Source organism: Etheostoma spectabile, chromosome 16, assembly GCF_008692095.1.
Source record: "Etheostoma spectabile isolate EspeVRDwgs_2016 chromosome 16, UIUC_Espe_1.0, whole genome shotgun sequence".
NCBI classification, from domain to species: Eukaryota; Metazoa; Chordata; class Actinopteri; order Perciformes; family Percidae; genus Etheostoma; species Etheostoma spectabile.
Genome location: NC_045748.1, coordinates 11452830 through 11463037, shown reverse-complemented (window position 1 = coordinate 11463037; position 10208 = coordinate 11452830). Strand labels below are relative to the sequence as shown.

Genomic DNA, 10208 nt, shown 5'->3' with positions numbered 1-10208 from the left:
GGCAAGCAGAGAGAGCGCAAACTAAATAAAAGGGGGGTGCATGATAAAAATGTCAAGGATTATCTTGACTTTGTGGGGCGCTGTGATGCTGTATCAAAATGGATTTGGTGGAAATGATTTGGCAGGAAGAGAAGCGGTGATGGGAGGAGGGGGGAGGCAAGATACAACAAGAGAGGGTTGTAAGTACGTTTGTGTGTGTGTGTGTGTGTGCGTATGTGTGTGTGTTTTTGTTTAAATTGTTCCTTCCCTGATTACTTTCTGTCCTGACAATAATTTTACAAGTGAAATTGAAACATTGTGCTGTCAACATGAAATAGAAATACGTGATGTCACTTCCATTTTTGTTTTATTTGCATAATTGAGGGGAAAAAAGAAATGATCGTAAGTGAGTAGGAAACTTATTGTTGCTGCCAAAGTTATGAGCTGTGGATAAATCAAAGCCATTTCTATGTTAGTCCCTCGAACCGAGGCACCATTTGTTCCATCCAGAGATACAGTCTTCTTTTATAAACATGTATTCTCACCAGCATCAGAGTGGCAGCCATCTTTCCAACAGAGTAACAGATGAGGGGCGTTGCCTCTGGAACTATCAGCCCATGTGGTGAGTACACAAGTTATTAGGGAGCTGTGACACTGGTGCTTTACTGGAAGAATTTTGAGGTGTACATAGGAGCCTGTTTCTGCCAGTGAAGGGAACAAATGGACGAAAAGTTAAACTTGAAAAATATTGTTATATACTGTATATGTTTTGCTGACTTAAATCCAGCTCTGTGTCATGGCAGTGTGGGCAGTGGGTGCAGAAGAACGGCATGTGTCTTCCCTCCATGGCCGTAGCACACAGTACCAAAGTATCCCTTTAAAGCATATATTTTGATTTACTAAATTAAAGAGATAAGTCAAAATGTTGATTTGCCAAGTCAGGATTATGAGCTACCAAGTTAAAACCGTCACATCATTTTAACTACGTCAGTCAGAAGTTTGGCTTACTGGGGCGACTTCTAGCTCACCCAGTAGCGTGTGCCCCATATAGCTGAGTCCTTGGCAAAGGCCCGGGTTCTTTACCCGACCCGCGGCCCTTTGCTGCATGTCATCCCCCATCTCTCCTCTTTCCTCTCTTCAAGCTTTCCTGTTGATTAAAGGCCGTAAAAAGCCTAAAAAAATATAAAGAAATAATGAAAAAAAGAAGAAGTTTGGCTTACTATTTTGAATTTGTATTTCATAATTATGACATACTATCTAAACCTTGTGACAACATCATAATTCATAATGTTGATTTAGTGAGCCAATATTCTGACTTACTGTCTCTTTACTCTGATATCACGGCTAAGTACGTCAAAAGCTTAACTTTTCCTTTTTTACCATGTATATCTTTTTTTCACAAAAGGGCTCTTTGGTGTAAAAAATATCATTTAATTTATATAATAAACAACTATGAATTACTGGGGTGTTGTGATATTTTTTCTTCATTTCTGTAAGTAAGTGTACTCTGATGAGATGCTACCAGGAAAGGGTGTGTAGCGTTGACCGGATTGTGTGATTATTGTTTTCCCACTGCTGTTGGTGTGGGTGTGTGTGTGGTGTGTGTGTGTGTGTGTGTGTGTGTGTGTGTGTGTGTGTGTGTGTGTGTGTGTGTGTGTGTGTGTGTGTTGCGTGTGTTGCTAAGGACTGTCATTGCTGTCACTGCCACTTAACATTGAACGCTACTCCCCCCCCCCCCCCCCCTCTATGTCCATCATGTTGTCAGAAAGTCTGACAGGGAGGATTAGAGCTTTAGACGTGTGACGTGTGTGTTCATGTGTGTGTCTTTGTAGTCTTCACCATGACCCACATTTTTCCCCACACGGGCCTGAAGGCGAATGGGAGGGTTTCAGGTAAGTGTGTGTCAGTGGTCACTCCAGCCTTATCATCTCTGCTCGGCTGAATCAAGACTGCCTGTGGATTATCGCTGTCATCACCTGAGAGGAATGCAACCCAGTCTGTCATGTTCACAGTTTTGATCTCTGAAGAGCGTCAGGGACACAAACACACACAAAAACGCACATTTATACACACACACACACACACACGCATCAGCAGAGCCGGGCTGGTGAAAAACTCCATTTTGGATCTTTTTAAGGAAGAGTGAAAAATTTAATAAAAAGTAGATTGTTCTTGTTTTTTACTTTTTCCTTCCTTGTTTATGAGCTTCAGATCCTTTTCCTCATTTTTACTCTGTTACATACTGTTGAGTAGTTCTAGTCTACAGCGATGCGTCATATTCTTAATTATCATTATACATTTGAGGTGTCACTGTCTTGTGAGAACTACGTACTGTATCTCTAAAAAACTGAAAAAAACATGTTTTTTTCAGCTGATCCAAGAGTCTTTTTGAGACTTTATTTAGCTTTAAAAGTAGGGGAAAGCTGTCGGACAAATGTAGTGGTGTAAACAGTACAATATTTGTCTCTGACATGTAATGGAATAGAAGTATAAAGTTTAAAAATATAATGTAAAAACTCAAGTACAAGTACCTTGAATGTGTACTCCAGTATAGGACTCTAGTCTTCCACCACTGTCCTCTTCCTCTTGCTCAACCACTCATCCTGAGGCAAAACAAAGACACAGAGCAAGCCCTGACAAAAGAAGGAAACACAACGGAAGAGGAGGTGAAGAAAAGAAAACAAACCTGAGAGCAGAAACCTGTTGACACACCGAGCAGAGGTAGAGCTCAAAACTGGAAAACACATTTTCTGAATAACACCTTTGATGTGAAGAAAGGAACAAGAGTGTAAGTCAAGTCACACCTTTCACTCACACTGCTGGTGAAATGAAGCACAGACTTCCGTGCTATTTACACTCATTGAAGAGACATCTGGAGAAGACGTCTCACCGCTCTCTGGCAACAAGACATTATATGTCTCGCTATGGGGAGATAATCGGCAAGCCTGACAGCAAATATTTACCCCAAAATCTCTCAGGTCTTTTAGCTGTGTTGCTTGCAAAGAGGCAACATTAAAAAAAAAGATTGTTCAGATAGAAGACAAAAACAGCAGGAAGAGATGAGGAAGCACACATATCTGTTAAATCTGCAGCCATTAAGAGGCACAACATTGACACATCATCACCTTTCAAGTTTTTACATGGTGAACTTGTTAGCAAATAATTACGTATTTACACATCCAGCAGTTTCATCAGTCTCTCTTTTAGCTGTTTTCTATCTGCCTCTCCCTTACTAAAAGCTCCATTACCTTCACCCAACAGCCGTCTGCTGCTGAGCAGGTAGCATACATTGGGTTTTAAGAGCTATTTCTCTCTGAAAACAACACCATGAGAGCGGTGAGAGTGAACCTAAACAATAAAGCTGTGGCCTGTACAGTTAAACCTTCTTAATTCCTGTGCTCTGCCTCTCTATATTGACTCTGTCCCCCTTCATGCTGCCCTGCTGTCCAGGCACCACTTCAATAAACAAAGCCGGGGGAGTAAAATGCTTTACAATGGGTGCATCCTGCTGGCAGGATCTGAGCAGGCTGTTTATGGAGGGGCTTGTCAGCTGTTACCACTGGGATGTTGCAGCATGTGGAAACAGTGGGAAGAATCGGCCTTTGATGCCTCCCCCCGCTCGGTTCTCCCTCTCTGCTCTTCTGTTCTTCGGTTCTCTCTTTGATGGAGTTCTGTGAAGTGTTCTTCAGCGACAGGAGGTCGATGTATCGACGCCCACACAGGAGAGGCTAACACACACACAGTCCTTAACTAGCCACACACATTTCAAGGCACACCTGCTTAAAAGTAGCAGAATGTAACTTTTACTCGCGTTAAGTACAATATTGGAGGTATTTTTTCTACTTTACTTATCCATTGGAGCTGTACAATATATTGTTGTTTTTTTTTTTTTTTAATCGTCATAGCAATATCAACTGGCACAATATACATACCGTGCAGCCCTAATATCCATTTCATGCTACTTTATACTTCTCCACTACATTTATCTGACAACAGAAGTTGCTTTTACCAGTTTTAAAGTACTTTGTACAATCCCACCAATCTGCCCCAAGACGTCCCAGTTAGATATGTAAATGCCTAAACAAAATCTCTGTAAATCTTTACAATCATTCACCAAAAGAACCAAGCAGGCCTGCCTTGTGGCACAATCCAAATTTTTGTCAAAACCTGCCATTATTAGTGTGTAAAGTTCACTTGCTAACAAGGAGATTTTTCTTGTTGCAAATGGCCAAAGCCGCTTCTCAGGCTTATCCTGGCAATGTACTTCTGTTGATCCAGACTAGTAATACAGTTAATACAGAACAACCTTACAAAGTATTAATCTACGTGATGAATGACGCGTGACTGGCTGAGCTGCTGCAGCCAATCAACAAAGTGCAGCGCACAACAATGAGAGTACTCACATGACAAAGTGCTCATATTATGCTTTTTGTCTTTTTCCCTTCCCTTTTTTGGGGCTATACGTCTTTTTTGTGCATGTTATAGGTTTACAAAGTGATAAGTCCCCCCAAAGGGACTTACCATCTCCAACAGTAAACACGTTTCACAAACTGCTCCAAACAGCTCTGTTGTAGTCCAGACTTTACTTCTGTGACAAACGTGTGTCACTTTGTAACACACGTTATAATGCTCACCTAGCTGCTAGTGTGGCACGCCCTCATACTCTGCTTCTGACTGGCTAGTAGTCCTTACCTAGCTACTGAGCGTGTGTGACTCCCAACAAAGATGGTACAGAAGTAAGATGTCTCACTCTGTAGCTAAAACAGAGAGCTCAACACACAGGGGGAAAAGAGGAGCTGCAGCAATGTGCGGTACAACAAATATACGGTGTTTTTTGAAAATTAAATCAGATGAACCTATTCTGATATAACCTCTAAATACAATTATGAACCTGAAAATGAGTATTTTATGAGCACTTAGTGATACAGACAATAATATGTTTTCTGTCTGAGTTGACTGACTTTTCATGAACCCTCCATTATCTGGTCACGAAATGTTGAAAATATGGACATTTTCGATGCCAAGTGAAAGAAAATTGTCAGGAAGGAAAATCCTGTCATACAAATTTAATAAAGGTAGGTTGAAAATGGCCTCAGTTGGGTGGTACAAGAGGGTCAATCCTGTTCTGTCGACAGCACTTTGTTTAATTTGACATATTAAAGCTGATGCCAACCGCTCGGGTCAAACACAGAACAGCTCTACATCCTGCCACATGGTCTCAGTTTCTGTAGAAGTCCATAACTTCAACTCCTCTCGTAAAACATTTAATTGAGCTTTGAAGGGAGAAACCCTGAGGGTGTTTATAAATTAATCTCCTTGTAAAGTTGTGAAATGACATTGTTGAGGAAAAGAATACAGTAACATGACTTTTCTGCATTTCATTTCTGAAGTTAAAACGCTTCTTCATGTGCAGTTGTAAACACTCTGCATTAAAGCAGTAGCTTGACGCTTTAGAAAATACCTCTTGATACCACTGTCATAACCAGTATTGGGAAGTAATTATCAGTAAATAGATTTAGATTAGATTAAGTACAATTTTGAGGTGCGATTACTTTAATATGGTATTTTAATTTCCTGCTACTATACTTTTACTCCACTACGTGTTTAATAACCTAAGTTCCTTTAGCAATTCAGATTAATAATAATAAAAAATATAATCAACAAACAAATGATGATTTATTATTATAGAAGATACATCTTTGATATTTGATACTGATTCCCAGGGGGTGAATTCACAAGCTATGCAGAAGTATATGAAGCGAGTTCCTCCTTTACAGCTGCATAACTAAAGTGATGTTTTCAAGAGTGCATCAATACGTATTATCTAGTAAAATATGATTCTGAATGGGCTATTCTTCACAGCGAGAACTTTTGATACTTTATGTATATTTATTATTATATATGATGTTTATTTCAATGCTAGTATTTTTGTACTTTTAATTAAGTGAAATTCTGAATGCAGGACTTTCACTAGAGTACACTGTGGTACACTGTGGTATTGCTACTACTCAAGCTGTAGCCAGCAGCCAGTTAGCTTAGCATAGAGACTGGAAACCAGGGGAAATAGCCTGATAGCCTGGATCTGTCCAAATGTAACAAAATCAGATCACTAAAGTTGTTATACATATTTTTTATTTATACGTACAAACAATCTAAAACCAACATGGGATTATGTGTGAGACTATTTCTTGGCTGAGAGCAGATTTTGTATGAATAAAACATATTTGTGAGCTTGTAGTGAATTATTCCTTTTTTTTTGTTTATTTTTTAGGCAGGGCCAAGCTAGCTGTGTCCACTTGTTTATAGTCATTATGCTAAGCTATGCTAACTGGCTGTAGCGTCACAATTTAAGTACAGTTAGAGAGTGGTATTAATCTTCTAATCTATTCCTCGGCAAAAAAAAGCAAACAAACATATTTCCCACAATGTTAAATCCCAAATTCCTTTGATTGAAATCAAATCTAAAACAGACTTCAGCTGCTCATTTGGAAACATACTGGATGCAGCAATATCACCGGGAAAATATGTCCATGTGCTCTGGTTCATAACGGTCATTAATCCCAAACATGCAAACTCAATTTGATTGTGTAAAGAAAAGTTTATGAGCTCATAACTTCACATTCTAGCTAACACATTATCATTCTTTTTTCTTTTAAGCTTATAATTGGGAAAAAATATGTTTGTTCGGTAAAATACCTTAATGTTTCAGAAATACAAGCTAATGAACTTCAGGGAGCCACGTGTATTTTTGGCACTTGAACTTTTCACCCAGAGAAGAAGTGCAGTGAAGCTGAGCTGCACCCAGAGCAGCTGTCCCATCTGGCAGATGGAAACACAAAGCGAGCTCAGGGTTTGCGTTCGGGGAACTGATTATTTGAAACAATAACCTAAATCTGAACATGTTTGACTCATGATCTTCCAAGGACACAAATCAAAATGACAAGTTTGGGAGGAATGGTTGTTGTCATGAATGTTTTCTCCACAGGAAAAACGTCGAAGTTGATTAGACTTCAAATGTCAGCTGAAAAATCTCCATAATCATCAATTTAACCCTTGTGTTATCTTCCCGTCAACCATGAAAAGAATAGTTATCGCTTTTTTTTTGGACATTTTTGTCACTTTTTCAATGTTGTGGGTGCTTTTTTAAAAATGTTTTTTCCAAAGTTATTTGATATTTCTAATGTTGACATTTTCATCTTATTTCGAACGCCCATTTTTTGTGATTAAAAAACTGAAAATGGGTTAAATTTGACCCGAGGACAACATCAGGGTTAACAAGCGTGTCACTGAGAAATCTTGATCTTCAAATGATCTCATGAAATCAAGCCAACCAGACACAGACAACCAGTGGTGGAAAGTAACATTTCATCAAGTACTAAGCAATAAAGAACCCATTTGAGGTACTTTACTAGAGTATTTTCATTTGCTGCTACTTTATACTTCTACTCCACTACATGTCAGAAACGACTTTTACTTTTGAGTGCAGGATTTTTATATGCGACAGTATATTTACACTGTGGTATTTTTTACTGAAAGTAGAGATCTGAATACTTCTTCGACTGCTGCTGAAAAGGAAGATGAGATGAAGGCAGAGACCTGACTAAATCATTAGGACAGCACTGTACCGGGCAAACCCTTGAAGCATTGTGTGATGAGAGCCGAGCTCAACACCTGACAGAGAGAGAGAGACAGATGATTTACTCCAGATTAAAGAACAACAGACACATTGTTCTCTCATCTTTCTCTCACCCCATTTATCCCCCTCAGCGAATCATTGATGCCATTCATGCCCCTGAAATGCAACGCCGTTGTGATTTTCTTCTACTCCTTCTTCTTTTGTTTCTCCGCTCCCTTTTTTCTCTACCCCAACCCCAAGCGTTCCCGGGGCACTGGAGGCTCTCCTCTTTAAGTTTTCCTTTCCGCTAAGATTAAGTGTGACAGATTGGCAAAAGGAGCACATGACAGGAGTTCAGATGGCAGACAAGAATAAGATCAGACATGTGATGCGATATTAAGAGGTCACAAGGACTGGCTGGTACACACACATACACACACACGTACACACGTACACACACGCGTACACACACAACACGTTACACACACCACACACACACACACACACACACACACACACACACACACACACACACACACACAATAACTAATGTGGTGGAATGTAAAAAAATACATAAACACACTCTACAACTACATCTCTCAGAGGCAAATCTTGTACTTTATTTATTTGTCTGACAGTCTTAGTTACTTTTCAGATGACAGTTTTTCATCCCCTTCCTGTCCAGTGAAATCTCCAGATGTGCTGATGTTGAATGTTTATGATAAACTGAAGGATGAAGAGTTCCTTTATGTGTTGAGAAAATTCCACTTCTTCTTAAGCTAAATAAAGTCTTTAAAAAGCGTCTTGGATCAGCTGGACAACGCATCGTCACTAAGCTGAAAACAGGGCTGTTTTTCTGACACCATGACAAGTTTTTTTAAAACTTTTTAGATACGTGGTTCTCACAGGACAGAGACGCTACAAACACATGAGGGTCTTAAAGAGTATGATGCATTGCTGTAAATCAAACTTGCCAACTTAAAATGAGGACAACTTTAAACATTTACAGCAGTAAAATTGAACATACACTGACAGGGAACATTTTGCTACACTATGGAGTACTTTGGTGGAGTATTTTACACAGTGTGGTATTTGAACTTTTACTTCCATAAAGGATCTGAATACTTCTTCCACCACTGAACATTATCAAAGAGCTCCTATACATGCTTTCATTGAGATCTTATCTCTGCTTTATCACAACAAAACGAGGAAAAAAGTGCACAAACCGTCAGCGGAGGGGCTTAAATTTAAAGTGAAGGTTTGACATTTGCTATAACAGCCATAATTTGATTAGACTTGGGTGACATTCTCTCACAAAACTCAGAAGGGAGGACGGCATCTGCTACTGCCAAACGCATTAACTTCTGTGAACTCGGAGACAGGAAGAGTGAAGTATTGTTTGAATCGACTCTCTTTCCATTTGGTCAAACAACAGGCATTTTAATGCTTTCAAGACACTCATGACAGCTCGGCAAGAAGATTTATAATGCTTAAGAATTGTGAACACATGTAGCTGAGGAGGGTTAGATAATATCACCCGGGGGAGATAGATGAGTAACAAAAACCTTTAATAGTAAATATGCGGGGGATGTTCTTCATGCTGGAAGCTGGTCTTTAGTTTATGACGAAATTATGCTCTAATAACCTACTTTAATGTCTTTAAATAGACGGAAAAGAGCAAAGCAATGAAAGAACAATAGGAAATGCAATGAGAGAGACCTGTTTGCCTCTAATGCTGGAAAGATTTGCCCATGCATTTCTTTTCATTTTGGCTATAAATGAAAGTACAGGATTTACTGTTTAAAGAACCTTCAACGGTAAATTGGCAGGGGATTTTCTCCATTTAATTTATAACATTCATGGTGGTGACAATGAAACACTGTACTTAGGGTATTATGGAATCAGGCCCTAATTTTCTGCTTTAATGCCTTTAAATAGACCAAAAAGCAAAAAACAATGAAAGAAAAAGACAAAATGCAAAGCGAGAGACCTGTTTGCCTTCTGCACCCCTTTTCATTCTAGAGATGTTGCCTTGAATTGGCAAATAGGTTATAAATATATAATTTAAAAATCCTTTAATAGTATATTTGCAGGAGATTTACTGCATGCTAAGCATTGGTCTACAATTTATTACATTAACTGTGGAGACAGAGAAACACTGTACTTAATGTATGATGAAATGATGCTCTAATAATCTATTTTACTGTCTTAAAATAGAAAGATGGAAAAACAATGCCAAGAGAGGATGGTTTCACAGAGAAAGCCTGGTGACAGTGAAAAGAAATGGTCCCGGCAGCAGCGTCCAGCAGGAAATTCAATAAAAACTCCTCAAAAAGCTCGGCCCTGACATTGAAAAATAGTGAAATTATAACATACAGCAGGGTAACGAAAGAGAGGAATTATTGTATTTGGCACCGAATTGGGAGAAGAGAGAAGTCCAGGGCCGCCACGTGAAATGAGCCGTCACTGACAGAGGGAGTTAAGCCTTGTGGTGATTAAATATAGGCCTCAAACCTGCTGGTTGCCAGGCATGCAGGCAGACAGCAGACATGTTTGTGCACAGGCAGCAAAATGAACAGAAAACAAAGAGAGAAAGAGAGAGAGGGGGGGGGGG

At 39.4% G+C, this 10208-nt stretch overlaps 1 long non-coding RNA gene across 1 annotated transcript in view; it reads right to left on the bottom strand.

The window, feature by feature from the left end:
• Positions 1 to 1813: 1813 nt before the first annotated feature.
• Positions 1814 to 10208, bottom strand: part of LOC116704574 (uncharacterized) — an 82627-nt gene continuing 74232 nt past the window's right edge. Inside the window, exons 3-4 of the long non-coding RNA XR_004335719.1 lie at positions 2511 to 2612; positions 1814 to 1998 (exon numbers count right to left, since the gene is read on the bottom strand). This is a non-coding gene — a long non-coding RNA (uncharacterized LOC116704574). The remainder of the gene's footprint in view (positions 1999 to 2510; positions 2613 to 10208) is intronic.